This window comes from Acipenser ruthenus, chromosome 3 (assembly GCF_902713425.1).
Source record: "Acipenser ruthenus chromosome 3, fAciRut3.2 maternal haplotype, whole genome shotgun sequence".
Classification (NCBI taxonomy): domain Eukaryota; kingdom Metazoa; phylum Chordata; class Actinopteri; order Acipenseriformes; family Acipenseridae; genus Acipenser; species Acipenser ruthenus.
The window spans coordinates 38,426,359-38,448,596 of NC_081191.1; the positions used below are offsets into that span (position 1 = coordinate 38,426,359).

Below are 22,238 nucleotides of genomic sequence, written 5' to 3' on the forward strand. Positions count from 1 at the left end.
TTAGGGTTTATTGATCGATCTCAACAGAGAGTTTGGCTCGTTGCTGAGAATTCTGTGATTTATCGCCATACTGAGGCATTCCACGCTTAGAAAACGAATTTCCAAAATCTAGAAAAGTATAGCAAGGTGACGGTATGATGACATCAAAATTCTAGAAAAAGAACATTCCATTCTGGATGCAAAAAAATCTTATAAACGTAGTCAGTGAAGCACTGAAAACCTACTCCTGCTAATAGAAAGGAAGTGTCAGCCTGAGTGCTCTTGTTTTTACATTCCCTGCAAAACAGGGAGCAGCTTGTAAGTTCAGATAAAGAACCTGCATATTACCTGCATCTTCGGGACACATATCAAACTGGTTTCAATACGTAACAATAGCTGAGAAGTAGAAACTAAAGGTAAAGAAACGGTATTTTATATACATACAGTATGCATCTGAATTACAGTATGATCACAAAAATCTGAATCTTTAGTTGTACTGTACATCATATGTGGATTGGCAAGACAAATAATAATAATAATAATAATAATAATAATAATAATAATAATAATAATAATAATAATGTTATTTACAGCACCTACTAGACATATATTTGGTAAAATGGTAAGAGAAAGCCTTGAAAAAATTGACCCTGTCTCTATTGAAGAAGTATGCAGTCCTTAATCACATTCCCAGACAATTGCATCGAGATCCAAAATATTGTCAAATTTTGCTTGCGCAGTTTCAAACCTGTGTATGTGTAAACTGATACAAAGCATGAAGCCCAATAGGGAGCGGTGCTTCTGAATATGGGCTGATGTTAATTACACTGGTATCCCACCTCTATTTATAAATTGGAGTATGTTTGACCTTCTGCAAGTGAAAAATACATGTCCTTGGCTGGATAAAAACGAAACAAATGATCTGTCAGGATTGCTTTGCAGGTGTTAGCATTAGCAAGCAGCCCTTCATCGTGTGAACATGTTTAAAATAACCTTTCAGTATAGAAACTCTTTTTTTTTTCGGTAAGTTGGGTAGTTTTGACTTTTGAAAGGTAGTTTCTCATGTCCTTTCAGTCTAACTGTTATTGTATGGGAGACCTGGGAAATGTGCGTAACTGGGTTCAAGGAAGAAAAACTGAAACAGACGTTGCCTAGATTTCTGGCTGTTTTTGTTTAGTTTTTTCACCCTAAATTATGTTTATGATTATCTTGTTAGTTTTCCTGCAAGAAATAGAAATTAAATTACTTCTGAAGGATTTGGGCAATTAGATGAAAAAAAGTGGAGCCCCTTTAAGTTAGCTGGCACGTAGAGTGGTATTGATGCAAGATGTCACACAATTGCTATTATTGTGCTGAGAAAATAATTAACAGATAATTAGTGCAATTCTGTAGGTTGATCGTGATCAAAATCCATCTGAAGAAATGCTTCTAGTTCATTAATTTGGATGTTAATATTTCTATGACTTTATTGGTGTGTTCTCTTTTTACACTGACATGTTTATGGAAATTAATGGAAGGGTGTGCAAACACAATGAAGAAGACAGATTATCCAGGTATACATTTAGAAAAGTTGACAGATTTCTTGGCAAACATATTTAACTAAATGACTCAAGTTTAATGCAAGAAATGTATTTGCTTTTTTTCTATTAATTCATCCATACAGTGTATTAAATGTATGATTAAGTAAATTCTATTAAAAAAAAGTGTTAGATGATGTTATCTCTGGATACCACCCATTGAAGACATTCTTTCCAGTGTTAGTCAAAATTAATTTATTAAACTAAAACTAAATATGTTTGGCAGCTGTACCATCTGCAGAATTAACAGTGGTTCAGTGTTCCTACTGCTTGCGTTAATGAGCTACCCAGCTGACACCCAAGGCACCTCATGTAATTTAGCCAGCACTGATTTTTCCTTAACTAGAAGCTGTAGAACTCTATTAAAAAATAATAGCACGATTCAAATGTGTTGCATTTTTTAATACAGAAAATGTAGTGCCCCAGCAGCTCTTCTAATAAAATGTAGTGTCCCAGCGGCTCTCCTAATAAAGGCACTGCAGTGTTGATCAAGAGCTTACCAGATCAAATCTCGCCGTTGCTGATCTTGGCTGGGGCCCCACATGGATGTTGCATCTTTAGCCCTCCTGGGTCTGTATGTTGGGTTGCAGTGTTGAGGTGACCTTCATTGGCTAATTTAAACTGGAGAGAAAACCACGGTAAAATACATGATTGGGTACTTTAAATTATTTTTAAAATATATTATCAGGAATTGGGATATGTATTAGAAAATATGTCCATTTCAGTATATGAAGTTTAAAACAATTTCTGGGGTAGAACAGACCCCCAATATTATTACTCATTAGTTGCATAATTTTATTATTATTATTTATTTCTTAGCAGGGGCAGCAGTGTGGAGTAGTGGTTAGGGCTCTGGACTCTTGACCGGAGGGTCGTGGGTTCAATCCCAGGTGGGGTACACTGCTGCTGTACCCTTGAGCAAGGTACTTTACCTAGATTGCTCCAGTAAAAAACCCAACTGTATAAATGGGGAATTGTATGTAAAAATAATGTGATATCTTGTAACAATTGTAAGTCGCCCTGGATAAGGGCGTCTGCTAAGAAATAAATAATGATAATGATGATGCCCTTATCCAGGGCGACTTACAATTGTTACAAGATATCACATTATTTTTACATACAATTACATTATTTTTTACACATTATTTTTACATACAATTACCCATTTATACAGGGGTTTTTACTAGAGCAATCTAGGTAAAGTACCTTGCTCAAGGGTTCAGCAGCAGTGTCACCCACCTGGGATTGAACACACGACCCTCCGGTCAAGAGTCCAGAGCCCTAACCACTACTCCACACTGCTGCCCCATTTTACTTGCACTCATTTTCAACCACCCCACTTCCTCAATGGTATCTCAGATAACACTAAACTGCAGTGGTATCCAGGAAATAACTTGTTCATGAAAAACAAAAATTGCTAAAAAAAAAAAAAAAAAAGAACTATCACAATACATTTGATTGTATTTCAGATACACTGTAAATACAAGAATTTCAAGGCATTTTTAGCATCCTAGAAATGGAGACAGTAACTACCAATGTGACCTACAGTATACAATGCTGTTCAAAGCATGGAAGTCATTAAAGACAGCTAGGCTAATTCAGAACACAGTGATGAATAATCTGATTAATGCATTGAAGCATTGACCCAATGTCCAGTTGATGAAAGTTCTCTTGATGAAAGGATTCTAATAATCTGCAGTGCCACACATCTGCAGTGCAGAGCCCCTGTTGACTGTAGTGTGCAATGGACAATTCAGCAATACTCAGTCACATAGCACACCAGAGTATCTTGGTCTGTGGAAAAAAGTCATCCTGCCAGTCTCAGCCTTCTTCCTGTGTTGAAAGCGCAGCTTGGGATCCTACATTTCTTAGATATTCTCTCCTGAGAGTATGGAACAGGAAGTCACAAGCAAAGCCTCACCAGGGACTCTACTGCCATCATACTCCTGTAAATTGATCTGCGAAAGGGGATTCTACTCACTCCTGCTGCAGGATTGAAAAGCAGTGCATGTTACTGGTTTACACTGCAGGTCAGCAAGGATCTTGGAAAGAGACAAATCCAATACACTGCTACACAAACTCACTGATGGTAAAATGATGAAAGCCACATTTTAATATGGAATGATTGCACCAAATGAGGAATAAGGAGTCACTGGCTCTGTGATTATGATCGTAACTCCTTTATCATTTAAATAAAAGAAACTGCAATGAAGTGTTAAGGTTATATAAGCACTGTAAAAATTCAAAAATTCAGTAAGCAGCTTCCTTGAAATAATGTATTTTTTCTTTGAGTTTTTTTGTATGGTATGTGGGGCATGTTCTCCATATAACTTTCCATTAACTACTAAATAGACAAGCTGATTTGCATCAATCCTAATTTGCATTATTCGTTTTGTCATGGGCGTTGCAAAAAAAAAAAAGAAAAACTCTGTAAGAGAACCTTTGGCCAGCAAAAAGCAGATGCGGACCAACTTCTTTTCAAAGTTTGACTTCACTCCCCTGTGGCAGTGAAAGCTAATAAATGCGCTAGGATAAAGGATCTACCCCCATGCTGTTTTTAAGCTTTCCAAAGAACATATTTTCATTTCTATTCTTGTCAATTATGGAACATATATTTTATATATATATATATATATATATATATATATATATATATATATATATATATATATAGTACAGAGAATTCAAAAACAGCAAACCACTCTATATCCAAAGAGAATCAGGATCTAACAGTGTATTCCTCAATCGCTAGAAATATTTCATGAAGAAAAAGAAAACAGTGACAGTGACGTTTTAATCACCATTTTAGTGTTGGGAGCATCTTTCTTTTGTAGTATGTTTTGTAATTAATTCTCTGTTGACTCACAGAAACCTTGACAGTATTCACCACATGAGATTCGAAGGTTAACCCAGGTTCTAAAATCACACCCAAACTTTTCATTTTAGATCTGAACTCAAGTATGGTACCATCAACTGACAAATTTACAGCATTGGTTTTACGTCGCTGATGGAAAGCACCTAACAGCATAACCTCAGTCTTATTACAATTTAGGTGTAAACAATGTTGCAACATTTTTTATATCAGAGATACAGGCAGTAAGAACAGAGGCAGCAGCATCAATATCAGGTTTAGAATGAATATAGATTTGAGTGTCATCTGTGTAAAAATGATAATTCAGGCCATGTGATCTTAATATGTGGCCAAGGGGATATTGATCCCAAGTAATGTATAGCGAGGGTTAGGTAGTGTAGCCAGTTCCTGGAGCGGGACGCCTCGTTTTATAAGGCTAGCACTCGCCCTCTGTGGCACCTTTAATTTGTAGTTTTTGTACTGTGTTTTATTTTGCCTTTTGTACATCCTGCTGCTGTATGTGTCCTCTGTGTGTTACCATCGCTGGTAGCGTCACATGACCCGTTTGTTTACTTTCGTTCTTTTGTGTATATAAATCCTGTGTGCCTGAGCGACATTTCAACTCCATCTCCCATGTCCCTCTGTCTTGCCTATCACCAGTTACCCACACACGTGACACGATACCTTGTCACAGGGTGGTAATTGGAAACATATACAATTGTGGACTGGACCTTTTCCTAATAGTATATAAAAAAAAATGTTTTAGCTGATTTGTGACTCATGGTTACTACACTCCAACATTACCACCTGAAGTTTGGGGATGGATTCAGAGATAAAAACCATATAATCTGACAACAGCAATTAACATCTTGTTTGATGCTGTCGGTGTTTCCAGCAGTGAATTATAAGAGTCCTTAGATTCAGTAGTGTTGTGGTCTGTATTGATTTTTGCTTATGAAAAGAAAATGTGTCCATTTGCTATAGCTATAGTCAAGAATTTGTGTATTTCATTATTATATGACTTTGTGAAAATATGTTCTACTCAGTACTTTTCAAAACAAAATACCATACAAAACTCAGATGTATTAGCGTTATTAATTATATTGCCTTATATTGTTTTAAATGTTGTATGAACATATTTTTATGAACAGCATTTCCCTTGCCCTGGACTTTCCTTTTAAAATATGACTTTTCATCCCAGCAACATATTATTCTATTCTATATCCATATTTCTACTAACTCTACTCTTGTTAACAATGTACATAATCTAGAATCATGTGTTCACTTCTTCAAAAAATGTATACAACACCTGTTTTGTTGTCCACCAATTTTTTTGTGTCAGAACTATTTGTTTTCATAGTGTACGAGGCAGCAGTCTCAACAAGCAGGCTGTTATAGCTGTTTAGTGAAAGAAGTCCTTGACACACAGCTATTAGACTCAGTGACAGGGAGTATGCAAATTTGCTAAAAGCTCCATTAGGTTGTTCTAGGTTAAGGAAACCCATCTGTCAGTGTCTCTAGCACATCCAAGCTTGCGCTGTCTCACATGGGATCTGCCCTTGAGGTGCAGGGAAAGATGTGCTGTCTCACACATGGGGAACTTGTCATTTATTTCCATCTTGCAGATTTCTCACTCTCACAGTAATGACTGTCGTGGGTGTACAGCCACTGTGTAAACAAGTGATGAAGAATGTGTTTTAAAAAATTTGGCATTTTATATGTTGATGCAGATGGAGGTTAGGAAATGAGAAATTAAATACATTTTGGTGGTGTAGTACTGCTTTTGGAAGAGAAAATAAGTATTAAGACAGATAAAGTGAAAATATGCATTAAAACTCAGATAAAGTGCTGATATAACAAACATATTTCCAACATGCAATCTACTATCTATACTGTGTATGCTGTAAACATGCACACTGCAGTTTTCTGTATAATATATTGTGGTAACGACCAAAGTGATTCTATCAGGAACTTGTCCTCAATATTTTGGCATTCTAGACAGATTATAAGCAGAGGGAGCCATTAACAGGGCTCTTTAGCAGCTCTGGCTGTATTTGCATTTTGTAAAAGCAGATTGGATCATTGAATATACCCCATATACGGGGAGGAAGTAGAAACACAATTTTATAAGTAATAAAAAATGCATTTTGTATTGTAACAGTGAGGAGGTTGTGACCAAATACTCCCAAAGAGAGAGTCTTAACCACAGACCCAGACCCATTTGCACAAGCAGGTATAGAGCTTTAAAACCTCGCTTCCTGCACAGTTCAGAATCTGTTACAAAAGCGCATCACACAACACTGTTGTTTAACTAACCTCCCTGTGGTAAGGAATCAACCTGTATCTGTTATTTCCAGATATTATTATTCCGTTATGTGGAACACATACCAAATAAGGGTAACAAGAATGTTATGATACAGTACTGTCCTTTACAACGCTCTAGTTATAAGCCATAGTTAAGAGACCGTGCAAATTGTGTTCCACCTTATAACGAGAGTAGAAGTGCTTCGGCATGGGGTACATGAGAGCCATGGCGATACCATACCACTTTAAAACCTGTTGGGTGGTATATATATATATATATATATATATATATATATATATATATATATATATATCAGTGGAGGCTGGTGGATTTTTTGTAAGGTGGGGCAGAAACCTGACAACTCCCCCCCCCCACCCCACACACACACACACACAAATGGATACACACTCCCAGGGGTCAAAAAAACAAATATATTATTACATTAAAACTATTTACATTGTTTCCATTTAACTTATCAACATTCACATTACATTAAACATATAGCCATTAAACATAGGCTATATCAACATTATCAAACTTTCAACTTGACACTATAGAAAACTGAAAGAAATAACTCAAATAAATAACACTTACATGAACTCAAATAAATAAATCCAAAATAAATAACTCAGACATTTGCAGAATCACAGAGGTGAGGATCAGAAAGTCTCAGGCATTTACCTATAAAGAAACTTTGCCCGTCTCTCTTTCTGGGAGGCAAACCTCTCAATGACCTTTTTATTGAACTCTGGGATGTCCTCAGTGGGTTTCTTCTCTATGGAGAGCATTGCAAGGGCATTGAGGCGATCCTGGGTCATTGTGTTTCGGAGGAAAGTCTTTGATTCTCTTTAGTGTTGAAAAACACCTCTCAGATTCTGCTGTGGTCATTAGAGTTGTAATGTGAATTTTGTGAGAGTTTCACAGTCTCTGTGAAGGTGTCCTGGAGGTAGTTCTCTATCAGGAATCTGTTCTGTATATAATACTGCTTTCTAGGTTTATTCACTAGCCAGTCAACAACATATTTGGAAGAGTATCTGTGATATCACTCTTTACTTTAGGGTGCAATTAACACATTTTTTAATTGGTAGTCCTTAAAGTAACAACTCAGGCATCATTCAGATTTTTTTTTTCCCCACTGGTTTACCATCATGAAAAAAGCTTTCATATATAAGACCTTGACTATATCGTTTTCTTGTATTTACAGTTTTTCTCTCCTATGGGAGCTGTAGGACTGATAAATAATGAATGCCATGCTTAATAATATGAAGCCAGTTACCCCTTACATTTACAAAGAAAGAGAGTCTGAGAGAATCGTGGCCTGTGGCACAAAACACTAGTGCTCTTTACAGGTCCTGTGAGAATTCACTTCTCCAGTCCCCATATACTCACCACCTGGAAGCCTGCAACTGATAGAATTCTAATTGGGATTTCTCTGCTTTTCGGTCCCTGTTGTTCACCAGACAGGAGGTGGGGACAGGATGCCACCAGGGAACATGCATCTTTGTGATTATCAGAGTTCTGCAATGCCTCTAAATTAGCCCCCTGCTTGTATTTCAGTGTAGCAGCAGCAGGCATTGGTTATCTGAATTACCGATCTGCTGAGCTTGGTTTTCATAGCTTTTACTTCTGTGGGAGGGTGGGGTGTTGTTAAATGTTCCAGAACTAGAAAGAAAGGACACAGATTGGAACTCTTAAATTCGTTAGTTGTTTAAGTGTAGTCTTGCAATATTAAATAAAATAGTGTATTGATTATTGATTGGGTAGTTCATGGCACAGAGCAGAGTATAAAGAGGATTCAAATAGTATCCATGGCTTTGCAAACTGCACCTATTCACAAAGCTTTACTGTAACTAATGAGTAGAAACTAATGAAAGAAAACAGTTCCAACACTGTTTTGCACATGTATCAGTATCTGGGTATACACATGTCCATGTGTCTGTCTGCAGTGACACATTTTGAGGTCACGGTGATCTGCTTTTTATGATACTGATAGCTGATAGTGTATTTACTGCAGTAACAGTAAATACAAAAGAATAATCTAATATGGGTGCAGGAATAGCAACAGTTCATGCTTGCAATATGCTAACCTGCTTGATTTTTTTGAGGATGCAACATCAACAATGGGTAATTGCAAAGCATATGACATGGTTTATTTAGATTTCCAGAAAGCTTTTGACAAAGTCCCATATAAAAGGTTAATTCTCAAACTGAACGCAGTAGGAATTCAAGGAAATGCATGCGCATGGATTAGGGAGTGGTTAACATGTAGAAAACAGAAAGTACTGATTAGAGGAGAAACCTCAAAATGGAGCGAGGTAACCAGTGGTGTACCACAGCGATCAGTATTAGGTCCTCTACTCTTCCTAGTCTACATTAATGACTTAGATTCTGGTATAGTAAGCAAACACTGTTGCAGCAGCAAAGGTCATTCAAAATTATCTAGACAGCATTCAGAATTGGGCAGACACATGGCAAATTACATTTAATATAGAAAAGTGTAAGATACTGCAAGCAGGCAAAACAAATGCCCATTATAAATACCATATGGGAGATACTGAAATTGAAGAAGGAAGCTATGAAAAAGATCTAGGAGTTTATGTTGACTCAGAAATGTCTTCATCTAGGCCAGTGGTGGCCAATACACCAAACACTGCGATCCATTTTGGTGGATTTGAACGAGCTCCGCGATCCACCAGTAAGCTAGGACTAACAATTGTTGGCGGGATTTATAATGGTGTCCAATACGTAATAGCAATAATAAAACAAAACAAAACAACACAACAACAAAAACTTAACAAAATGCACAATCAAAGCATGTTTAGTATTAAGCATAGGTAGTTATAAAACAGAAACTTACCTGCCTTTTTCATCCGAGTCTTGAAACCTGGTGTAGGCAGGACTTTTTTTAGGCACATGTAAAAAAGTGTAGGCATGCACTGAAATTTAGGGGCTCAAATTTATTGTTGACTATCTACAAATTTGTTTTCCTTCCTTTCACAACACTGGTGCAGTTCAATACAAAATTATAAAGGACAACTTTTTTCCCCAACTTAAATGATTTTTTAAACTGCCTGCTAGCATCTTCCTCAGAATGTGCTACTTGCCTGTTGGCAGCAGGATGGTCTGGCTGATGTTTCTGGATGTATGCCTCTCTGCACATTGCGTGGCATTTTCAAGCACTGGATTTAATATATTTCCACGTTTGAACTTCTGGCTCCTTGTTAAAAATGCAGTCTTGCCTGGCATCAGTTCCCCTGCAGCCTGACAAAACGTGCAAAACATGGATTTTTTAATTTTTTTGTTTAACATTGTCAAACTTAAGCCAGGGAAAATCATTTAGCCACTGTTGGTTGAACTTGTATGTTATTTTGGTACTTACAACTGTGAACACGCTGTAACTAACATAGCCCTTCTCGAAGTTCCCTGTTTGCTTTCATCTTCTGTTATACCTTCATTGCTCATTTCTTGTAAAGATGCCGACATATCTGAATTTTGTTCATCGCACTTTTCTTTTGAAACTTCTCCAATCACATGAAAATAATTTATTATTTTCCTCATCTTGGTTTGACAAGTTTTCAAACTGTCTTGAAACAAGTAGCCATCGCACTGATAAATCAGTGAAATTGGTGGGGTATGGGATTTGTAGTTTTTAATGTGTGATTAACAGTGGGCAGTGGACACTAATAAACTACATTCCCAGAGTACATCACGACTGAGCTATGAGAGTTTTAGATCTGCGTTTTTTTTGTTTTTGTTTTATACTTTCAGCTGGGAAAAAAACATGTTTATTTTTTTGTAGTCAACTAAGGAATTTCTAGTCACACACATGCGCCTAAATTAAAATGCACGTTTGCACAAGCTTTCTTTTTTTTAGTCTTGTGCAGAAACTATCAGGATATTTTCATCTGTGCTACTGGACAACACAGAAGGCTCTCCCCATCAGCCGTAACAAAAACTGTTGTTAGCAGTTGTTCTGATTTGTCCTGAGATCCACCGACAATCTCTTGCAATCCACCCGTGGATCGCCATCCACATATTGGCCACCACTGATCTAGACAATGTGGGGAAGCTATAAAAAAGGCTAACAAAATGCTCGGATATATAGTGAAAAGTGTTAAATTGAAATCAAGGGAAGTAATGTTAAAACTTTACAATGCATTAGTAAGACCTCATCTAGAATATTGTGTTCAGTTCTGGTCACCCTGCTACAAAAGAATATTGCTGCTCTAGAAAGAATGCAAAGAAGAGCAACCAGAAAGTGTGAGGTATAAGTGCATATTGTACTCAAAAGTGTAGTAAGTGGTGGAGGCAAAGGCATATTAGAAGTCCCCTTGAAGAGTCATCTAATTTAATCACACCCTCTGGAGCGTGCACAAGATGAGGAGAAGGCTTTATTAGCAGCTGGTTGATTTTTCATAGCAGGTTCTAATTATGAAGAGGGAGCACTTTGTATTTATAAAGCTGTGCTTAAGATTTATTTTTTTTTGTAATAGGATAAGGTTGTTTTGTAAATTCATAAAAGCTCACTTACATTGTCGGTTGAGGTTTAGAAAGTAGTGTGGGACATAGTTTAAGTCCTGTCACTGCACATTGGTACTGAGATCTAAAGTCATGAAATTTTGAATCTGTTTATTTGGCCTACACTTCTATACCAAAGATGAGTAAGTATCCAGCCTAAAACATTCCCGTGTTTTTCTTGTTTAGATTAAGGATCATGAACACATTCTGAGATGTCAAATTGGTAAAGTCAGAGATGGCTGTCCAAGTTGAAGTTTCCGGAAAAGGAGTAGTTTGTAATCAGAACAGTATTACTGAATCTATACACACTTAATTGGATGCCTATTTAGAGAATTTCCATTTCCTTTCAAACACCTGTTTACAAATGCTTTCATATAATGTATGACTTGAAAACACCTTTAAATTCTCCCTGTGCCACTTCCATTGGGAGATTACAGATATCTACAGTTAGAGCAGAGCAGACAGAAATGTACATGTTTTTTCACTACTTCTAGGGTTTAATCCACAAAGAGCTGATTTTCTGCAATTTTAATGGAAAGTGATGTGCTGCTGACTGCAAACCTCCTGTAGCAGCATTTACAGTGAGCGTTCGTTCCTCAAATGTCACCAACGTTCCTAAAATACATACATTAACAAATTGCAGTTAAGAAAGAAAATTCTGAATCATAGAAATGGACATGTTTTTGCGGGAGGTGGACAAACAGGGATGCGAACCTGGCACCTTGCACTCAAAAGTGCCCAGATCCTAACCACCGTACAAAAGAGCCATCTTGAGAGAGCTATTACAGATCATGTATACTTCTCTTTGGGTGCATTGCCTCATTTACACTCCAGGGGTCAGTCTTGTAGGAAGACAGATTGAGAGATGCTGCCATCATGAAAGAATCAATTTCCTACTGTAGCTTTGAAATTAGCGGCGCCACACTTTTTGAGTGACAGATCTTTTAACCGAAAAACCGACACTAATTGCATCAATTGAGTATAGAAGCATTGTTTTCAGTTCAATATAGGATTACTGAGGTGTTAAGGACTGAGTATGTATTGTTATATACAGTGTTATTTCTTGCTTAATACTTCTGGGCTGCAGTTGGTACACCAGGGCTTCAAATAAAGCAGCTATTTCACATCTATAACTAATGCTGTCGGTGGCACTTTTATTAAGGCAATTTTACACGTATTATTGATTCATAGCACTGGAGGGTAGAATCCCCTTAAGTGTGAAACATTTCAGTCAAGACACAGCAGTCCCGTCTGCTTCCATACAGCCTTCCACTGACACTGTATCTGGTTCTTAATGAGACCCACTTTTAAGAATGATTAACGTTACTGGTAATTACAAATGCATACATGGTAACACTTTACATTAAGGTGCTGCTTATGAATGTTCTATAAACGTTTTATAAATATATAGAGGATGCTTAATAACTATGTTATAGCGTGTTAATAAAGCATCGTTGATGGTTTATAACCATGCAATAGCCATAGACAGAATTAGTTTTATAGGGCAGTATTTAGCCATCTATTTTACTTTGGGATGGTAAAACGTAATTCCGTCAATGGCTATTGCATGGTTATAAACCATCTATGATGCTTTATTAACACTCTACAATAATTATTAAGCATCTGTTATATATTTTTAAAATATTAATAAGCAGCACCTTAATATAAAGTGTTACCGCATACATTTCTATTCCTGTTGAAAACTCCCAGGTTTCCTAAGTTTGTGTTTACATGGGCTGTAATGATAAAACAATGCTGTGGTGGTTTGCCCCAGTTTACATTTTCACATTGCCAGTTGCCAAATGTATAAGGGACTTTCGAGTTAAGCGTATATATATATATATATATATATATATATATATATATATATATATATATATATATATATATATATATATATTGCCTACCATAACTCTCCTTTCAGTAGGATTAAATAAAAATTATGCAGAGTTAGCATTAAATTATTGTACACAGTTATCACAGATTTTGTTCTTTAGTACTTTTTAAAAGCTGCTATAAGGAAAAAATAGTTATAATAGAGAAAGTCAAAGATGCCATTTACAGAACAAAATAAGCAGTAATGTGAGAGAGCGCATGTACACAAAAGTGTGTGCTACATACCACAGGTGTTTCTTATTTTCTCTCCGGGCCTGCATATCACCTTTCATTTTTCAGTACAGCAATTTCAGACTTAATCATCCTAAGCACGCAATGCCATTCAGAGAAGTTCACCCATTCTGCCTTGTTCAACGGTGATTACTGTAGGCCATAACTCCCTCACTGTCACAGTATACGACATCCCTGTTATACAGATATAAATTGACTGTTGGTGAAAAAACCCTGACTTCCAGGCAATAAATCTTTGCTAACAGGTACTTCACTCACAGCAAGTGTGGGATTGTGTGGTTACATGAAACCTGGTTTCAAACATTCTCCAAGAGATACTAATTGCTTGATCATTGGAGGGCTGTTCAGGGAAAATAAATCATATTCAAGTGCTTGTACAAGAGGATAGCAATGTGTATTAACATAATTTACACTTTAATAAAAGGCACAGTAAACAGGTGTATTTAGGTGTGTGTTTACTTCACTAGTTTTTCGTTATTGCATTGTTTCCAGATTCAGTTCGAAATCCATTAATCTGTTAAAACTATAGTTACATTTAAAGGTGTAATAGCTAATATTTTAAAATCAGCTTCCATACCTTTTATCATCAGTACCCCATATCAATACCTGCTCCTATTTTTTACTTTTCTTTTCTGATTTTTTCTTTTTCTTTTAAATAAACAGATATTGAACAGTGTACCTTTCAAATTATGTTGGTACAGAACCTAAAGCATGTCTCAGTAGCAACTACACATATACAGATGACATGTTAAGACGGTCAGGTCATGCACCAACATTTCAAAACACAGAATTCTTTACAGTACTGGTGATATACATGCCAACAGGAAAATGTAAACAACAGAAAATGTGTTTAAATTGATTCTTCTTCTCGGAACCCAAGTCAGGAGCAGCAAAGGCAGCTTAATACGAAATAGATTCAACCAAAAACAAACTGTAGACAATTTGCAGTTAGAAGAACGTTTTAAATCAAATCCCTGCTGGTTTTATTGGCTTTTTATACATGTTATTTTTCTTTTCAGTGTTTTAGCACATCTGTTAGCCTCCTTTGTACTAGACACCATCCACCTTACATAATACACAAGTCAGCACTCTTAAAACTAAAAGAGGCAGCCCTGAGACACATATAAAGATATAGTACAATACTAGTATTGTTATTATTAGTCGTATTATTATTAGCATTAATAATTATTAAATAAATAGCTCCAAAATGTCTATGTTCACTCATAGTTACTTTTCCAAATAATAGCCCTTTTATATTGTGTTATATCCCAGTAATGTTCCTAATTTTTTAAATCCTAATACACTATAATATATTGACACGTGCATGCATTTAAACCAGTGCCTGATTTAGTACTACACGATTTCTCACTGTCATTGGAGGTTTCAAAGGTGCAAGCCCTCATGGCTTTAGACATCCTATGAGACGGACACAATTACAATGTCTGACAGCTGTTCAAATCGGCCTAAAGAGGTTTGTGTGACAAACCTTTGATCAGGTGTGCTTAATACAACTTAACACTCAGGTAGGAAGATTTTGCAACTGTGCAATTTGTTTTTTGTCTAATTGACAAAATGCCTACATCTTTAACCATATGGGGGTCTATTTTAATGCTCTAAACTGTGGTGGATCTACAGTATCTACACTATCGAGTATAGTACAGTATATCGGGTGTAAACTTGCCACCGTAGGTAGATATCTGGAGCTGCTTAATCAATAGCAAACACATTGACATGCTGTTTTCTTGTTTCAATGTTTTGTGAATGATCATTAAGATCAGCAGCAGAGGACCACAAATATGGGTGAGAAGTGAAAATGATACAAAAGGTTGGGACAAAATATCTTGGTATTATAATGGTTTAATTCTTTATTCTGCATATGACATTGGATATCATCCTCAGAGAAATTAGAGCTAAGCAGTAAGCCTATTTGAGGAGGCAGCTCCATTACCCCCGAGCCTTGCAGTTAGAGAATTCATTAGAGTTCTGCATAGACCATTAGTACACGTATGTTTCTAATTTAAACAAGCCATGAAGAGGAAGCCAGATCTCTTTCACATGCTGTATCATGCTTTAGAGATGATCTGTGAGTTTCAGCTCTGAGTTACTGTTATACTAGATGACTTTACTGACCTAAATCTAGACATGTGAGCCAGGCAGGCTCTTCAAATGAGGCAGACATGTGCTGCAGTGTTTACTCCTTTCACATCCAGTGCAGCTGTGTGCATGTGCCACCCTGCCAGACTTCACTAGCTGTAAAGCACAGCCACACAGACACAGCAACAGACACAGTCCTTATCCTTCCTATTTAGTCCTATCTGCTTCATTATAATTTTATGAAGAGTTAATCAGAGGTCTGGATTGCCGCTATTAAAGAAATGAGAAGATCTTATGTTCTTCGCCTAGTGTTTTATAAAGGCTTTCCCTGGAGATGTTACAGAAGCAGAGATGAGCAGACTGCTAAATGCGTTTTCTTATTCCGAATTTACACATACATCTGATGGTGCGGAACAAGAAGATAATTGTTAATGAAATCCAATCAAGATTTGGAAATTGTCGTGTTTTATATAAAAATTGGAATTACATCTTTGTAATATTTATATGTTAGTTAGTGACTGCTCATTTTTACTTCTAAAGAATATTACTTCTATTTTTTGTTGATAAGGTACAATCCTTCTATAGGAATATGGACTGTTTCTTTATCCATCTTGTGAGTTTTCCAGACATTGATCCATTTGGATTGAAAGGAGGTCAAAGGGACAAAAGCCGTTCTTGTCTTTTCAATAATGTTTCTTTGCTTTTGAACTTGTGACCCAGGCATGGTGACCTTCCTTTATTAGAGTCAGCGATGAAAGCATTACTCTGTGTATTGTGTGGAATTTTATAGGTGACCTCTATTGGTTCTTAAGGTGGAATTTATTATATTCTGTGAAGTGTAGGTCATAGTGTCCCTGCAATATGTATCAAGATAAATGATATAAAACAGCTTTTCTTGAGAATTGCATGCAGCATAAATGTGTGAGTGATTGATTGATTCTGAATTTTGACCTGTTTATATGCTGCACAGGTCCAATAGTAAATAGATGGATCTTTAAATTATATTTAGACATTAACGAAGACGTCTTGTTAAAGTTTTGACTAGTATTATTACTACTTTTTGAATATGTTTTAATAACAAATAAAATACAAAAAAACACATGTGCACTGGTTTTGATAACTTTGTTACATAAAAAGTCAATAATTTAACCTTACAGTATATCTATATCAAATATCATCAGGTTATACTATAGCAAGCGTCATTAAATTAGCTTAAGCAATGCTTTCTATGTTATTCCAAGCACCGGTCTAAAGACCTGCTACAGCCTTTTGTTGTTGTGATGAATTACATTTCATACTTAAATTGATTATGCTTTTTTAAAAGATACATGCGATAGATTAAAGCTTTTTATCATTATTTCTTTTGGAGTGCAGACTGTAGTAATATGCAGTCAGGTTTTGAATACTAGCATGTATGGGGAGATTGAGAGAGAGCCTTGAAGCCGTGATAAACAGAGCTCTACTGAATACAGCTGTTTAGAACCCACAGAGAGGGCTCTGGAATCTGTCTTCCAGCACTGACCATATCTTAATTGCATTTGTATTCCTTAAAGACAATAGACTTGTTATTATAGTGTGTTTTGTGCAATTGCTTATTTCACTCTACTTCTGGTAAGCGAGTGTTGGTAATATTTTAGATTAAGGCAATTACAAAGCAGCATGGGTGATGATACAAGTGAATATTGAGAGGCCATTAGGCAACAGATACTGTAAGTGTTATTGAATTATACTGCACAAGTAGCACTTCCAGGCAGTGTCAGAGGACAATTAGGCCCAGTGATGCAAATTGTGGTTGAGGTGGAGCCCTGTGACCTAATTAAAAAGCGTGTGAGTCAGACTTCCATCACCAGGAATGCACAGTATATGGTACAATCCGTCAAAGATAATAACTGTGAGTAAAGTTAGGTATGATGCCCATGTGTGCCTAGTGACTAGTGAGGTTTATCAAAATCACCTCACTGTGAAAATAAGTGACCTTTTTTAATTTACATTTTTTTATTGATTCTACCCATTGAGCCATCAGGCTCCTTCATGTATGTGTTGAGGTGGAGAAGCAGCAGCTGCTGCTTTAGCAATATCAATACAAGATATAACATATAATGCAAGACTCTCTGGTCCATATTTATAAAGGGGAAAAACTGACCGCAAAAAGCCACATAATGTGCGTGTTCAGTACGGCCACACTATTTTATAAGACAAATTAGGTGAAGCAGGCGATTCCGCCATCAAACAATTTAAATACCCCTCACCGCAATTAGCGGTGGGGAATTACACACCTCTCACAATAAATAGCAGGTTTGGGTCAACCCTGCATGTGTAGGCTACACATTCCAAAAGAAAATGAATGGCACACAAAGACCTTAGCCTGGTACTAGCCATGGTGATGAGGATGCTCGGAAGCGAAAACTGAAATTTACCAATATGGAATTGGAGATTTTGGTACAAGCACTACTTGTAACATGAAAATGTGTTACAAGCTCGAAATACATCACCAGGACAAAAGGAATAAAATATGGAATGTGTGGTGGCTTCTTAATAAACAAATGTACCACTTCAGAGTTTGTAGTCTAGGTTTCTTATACATTATGACACATCATCCAGTTACTGTGCTTTGCATATTAGTTCAATTTCTTATTTCGTATAGAATAATTACAGGCATATAGACTTTTCAAACTTCAGAAACAATACGTTTTATTTACTTACATCCATGGCAGTCAAACGGGTGGAAATTTCATTGTACAGCAATATGTTCAACAACAATAATTCCATGAATACTGCCTGAACCAGTATTGATAAATACCAGAATGCCATATTACAAAACATAAATTCTGTAGGCATTACTAAAATAATGGTGGAGCTGGAGGAGGAGCCCTCATTGTATTACAAGTATATGAGACTTTTTCTTTAGTGCGCTTCGGAATATCATCCCATCTTTTCTTAATCTCCTCCACCGTTCTTATAATAATGGCTACACTCTAGAAGTAAAGGCTCTCATTAGAACCTTGCTTTGCCACTGTGGGGAGACATTTTTAGGTGCTTCTAAGAACCTTTTTTTACATGGATTCTATTTTCTCTATTTGCAGACTTTCTTTTCTGTCATGTAGCTATGAAACATGTATTGAAAATTGGAGTTTGCAAAACAATACGGTATTATAAACCGCAATTTACAAACTGATTTGATCAGAAGGGTTAAAAAACTAGCTCTTTGCAAAATTAAATGTTTCTTTGTCCTTGAAAACGATGTCTCCTTCTTGCTGCAGACAAGTCTCCCACATCACCTTGCCTTTTTATATAGCCTACTGTCTGACTGTGGCAAATTAACACCTGCTTTTCAGAGTTCTTAAAATATTCAAGCAAATACGAGGCCCGCAATTATCGGCAGCTTTAATAAATTAGACAATTTTTGTAATTCCCCAGAATTACATATGCATCAAGGGCTAAAGCGCACAGAGACATTGCCTCCACAAATCATGTATTAATTGCATGTTTATGCCATTGCATGTGTTTAATAAATCCCATCCAAGAATTCAGATGGGGAATTACAAAAATTATGGGGAATTCTTCTTTGATTACCTTACAGGAACTGACAGAACTATTTCAGCATATGAGAACTAGTACATGATATTTTTATCCTATTCCTACAAAACTATTAAAAGATGGTCTTTGTGTTATTAATACTTGCTTAAGAAACACAATTTGGACCCTAAAGTCCTCAATAACTATAGGCCACTCTCCAACCTACCATTCTTACATAAGGTTCTAGAGAGAATTGTTGCAATTCAATTACAAACATGGAAGTCTGACTCACACAGTTTTTAATTAGGTCACAGGGCTTCGCAGACACAGAGTGAACTTCTATTGCTATGCTGATGATACCAGCTATATTTTTCCCTAAAGCCAGGAATTTCTTCTGCCTGGGTGTTATTAGCTACTCGTCTTACTGACATCAAGCATTGGATGTCACAGAATTTTCTAATGTTGAATTCAGATAAAACAGAGGTTATGCTAGTGGGCTCACAGAACCAACTAAAAGGAAATGTGGGATTACATGAGCTTGACCCTTGCAGTCTCATCAAAACTTAAACTAGAAATTAAGAGTTTGGGGGTCACCTTTGATCCTGATCTCTCATTTGAGACTCATATTATGGAAGTTACTAAAGTATCTTTTTACCATTTGAGAAATATAGCCAAACCTAGACCAATTATTTCCGTATCTGATGCCAAGAGACTAATGCATGCCTTTGTTTCATCTAGAATTGATTATTGTAATGCACTTTTTTCTGGTGTCCCAAAATGTGTGGTATCTTGCTTGCAGCTTGTTCAGAATACCGCCGCTAGAATTCAGACTAAAACCAGGAAAAGTGAACATATTACCTCTGTTTTGGCCTGTTTACACTGGCTCTCTGTGCAGTATAGAATCGATTTTAAGATTTTGCTGTTAACTTACAAGTCCCTGAATGGATTAGCATCTAGTTATTTGCAGGAGTTACTGACCCCGTATCTTCCAAACTGTACTCTGAGATCACAGGATGTGGGGCTGCTGGTTATTCCTAGGGTCAACAAAAGCAACACGGGAGGTAGGTCTTTTTCTTGTAGAGCGCCTAAATTATGGACTGCTCTGCCTTCGTTTGCCAGGGAAGCTGGGACCGTTACAGTTTTCAAGTCAAGACTAAAAACGCACTTTTTAAAATGGCTTTCGTATCTTAGTGGGTTTTAATGTAACTTTAAAATTGCTGCTTTTGTATTATGTGTATACTGTTATTTCAATATGTTATTTAAATGATCTGATTATGGCAGTTGTATGTGTGACATGCTATACAAATGTATTGTGGTTTGTTCTTTTTTCTACTATGTACTGTACAGTGCTTTGTGATACTTTTGTATAAAAAGTGCTATATAAATGACATAAATAAATAAACAAATAAAGGTAACACTTTATATTAAAGTGCTGCTTATTAATGTTTTATAAATGTATAATAGATTTGCAATATAACTATGTTATAGAGTGTTAATGATTATTATAGATGGTTTATAACCATGCTTACGATTGTAAGTCGCCCTGGATAAGGATGTCTGCTAAGAAATAAATAATAATAATAATAATAATAATAATAAATGCAATAGCCATAGACGGAATTACGTTTAAATATCCCAAAGTACAATAGGTGGCTAAAAACTGTCCCCTTTATAAAAATGTAATTCTGTTTATGGCTATTGCATGGTTAAACACCCCAAAGTAGAATAGGTGGCTAAAAAATGTCCCCTTTATACAACTGTAATTATATATATATATGGCTTTTACATGGTTATAAACCATATATGATGTGTTATTAACACTTTATAACACAGTTATTAAGCATATACTATGTATTTATAAAACGTTTATAAACATTAGGTCCACTGATTAAAGAAAAGGGCTTGTAACCAGAAGGTCCCCAGGTTCAAATCCCACCTCAGCCACTGACTCATTGTGTGACCCTGAGCAAGTCACTTAACCTCCTTGTGCTCCGTCTTTCGGGTGAGACGTAATTGTAAGTGACTCTGCAGCTGATGCATAGTTCACACACCCTAGTCTCTGTAAGTCGCCTTGGATAAAGGCGTCTGCTAAATAAACAAATAATAATAATAAAGTATCATCTTAATATAAAGTGTTACCCAAATGAATAAATACATGAATCTGCAAATAACAAAAAGTTCAGTGATTATACGTAACCTCTCCTGTTGTGTATAATGCTCTTCTTTCCCGCTGTCACAGAATGTGCTCTAAACCAGCCAGGGATTGTTACTATTTCTACAGGTTTCTGTTATTTGGAAAGTCGTAGTAACAATTATACAGTAATAATTATATTATGCTGTGACGGGATGCGTGTCAGCAAGGAGACTAAGAGACCAGAAACGCTGTAGTATAAGAGCTTATGTGCATTTATTTACAGTACCCACTTTATACAAATACAACTAAAAAAACAACAAACCGCACATATTACTATTATTATTATTATGTATTTTTTAGCAGATGCCCTTATCCAGGGCGACTTACAATTGTTACAAGATATCACATTATTTTTACATACAATTACCAATTTATACAGTAGGTTTTTTACTGTAGCAATCTTGGTAAAGTACCTTGCTCAAGGGTACAGCAGCAGTGTCCCCCACCTGGGATTGACCCACGACCCTCCGGTCAAGAGTCCAGAGCCCTAACCACGCTCCACACTGCTGCACAGCTCTTTCACCACCACATTACCTATACTAACACCCCGTGATCACCCTATGTATACACCTGTGGCTGGAGCCTTAATTAATAATTAAATTATTTATTCAATTGACGACTCCAGCCACATCCCCACGTGTTTTTGCAAGAAGGAATTTAACCCCCTCCCTGCCACAACCCCTCGTCCTAGTGAGCTTGGATATTAACAACATTGTTTTACTGCACATTATAACTTGCAAAAATTATGTTTATTTGTATTTCTCTAGTTATAATGTTCTTGCATTCAGCCATGAACCAGTCTTTGATCATTTCCACCCTGAACACAGTGGATGGAATATGATGTAATAACCTAAACAAACACACTGCAGATACCACCAGGGTTCTGCAGTACCAGCATCCTTGTGAGGTATTTTACTTATGCAGTATGAATGCCATCCATCAGGTTGCTTCTTTGTCTTCCTAAGTTTAATATCCACCCAGGGTTCTTAATTTGCTACAGTGCAGAAAGACTACTCATTAAGTAACTCTAGCCACCACATTGGCTTTCTTGAGTAACCCGCTGGTGTTTTCCAAATA

The 22,238-nt window shown here is 36.5% G+C and overlaps 1 protein-coding gene across 5 annotated transcripts in view; it reads left to right on the plus strand.

Moving 5' to 3' along the window:
- LOC117394419 (RNA-binding motif, single-stranded-interacting protein 3) overlaps positions 1 to 22,238 on the plus strand; it is a 445,596-nt gene that overhangs the window by 192,434 nt on the left and 230,924 nt on the right. The gene's annotated exons all lie outside the window — the stretch shown is intronic.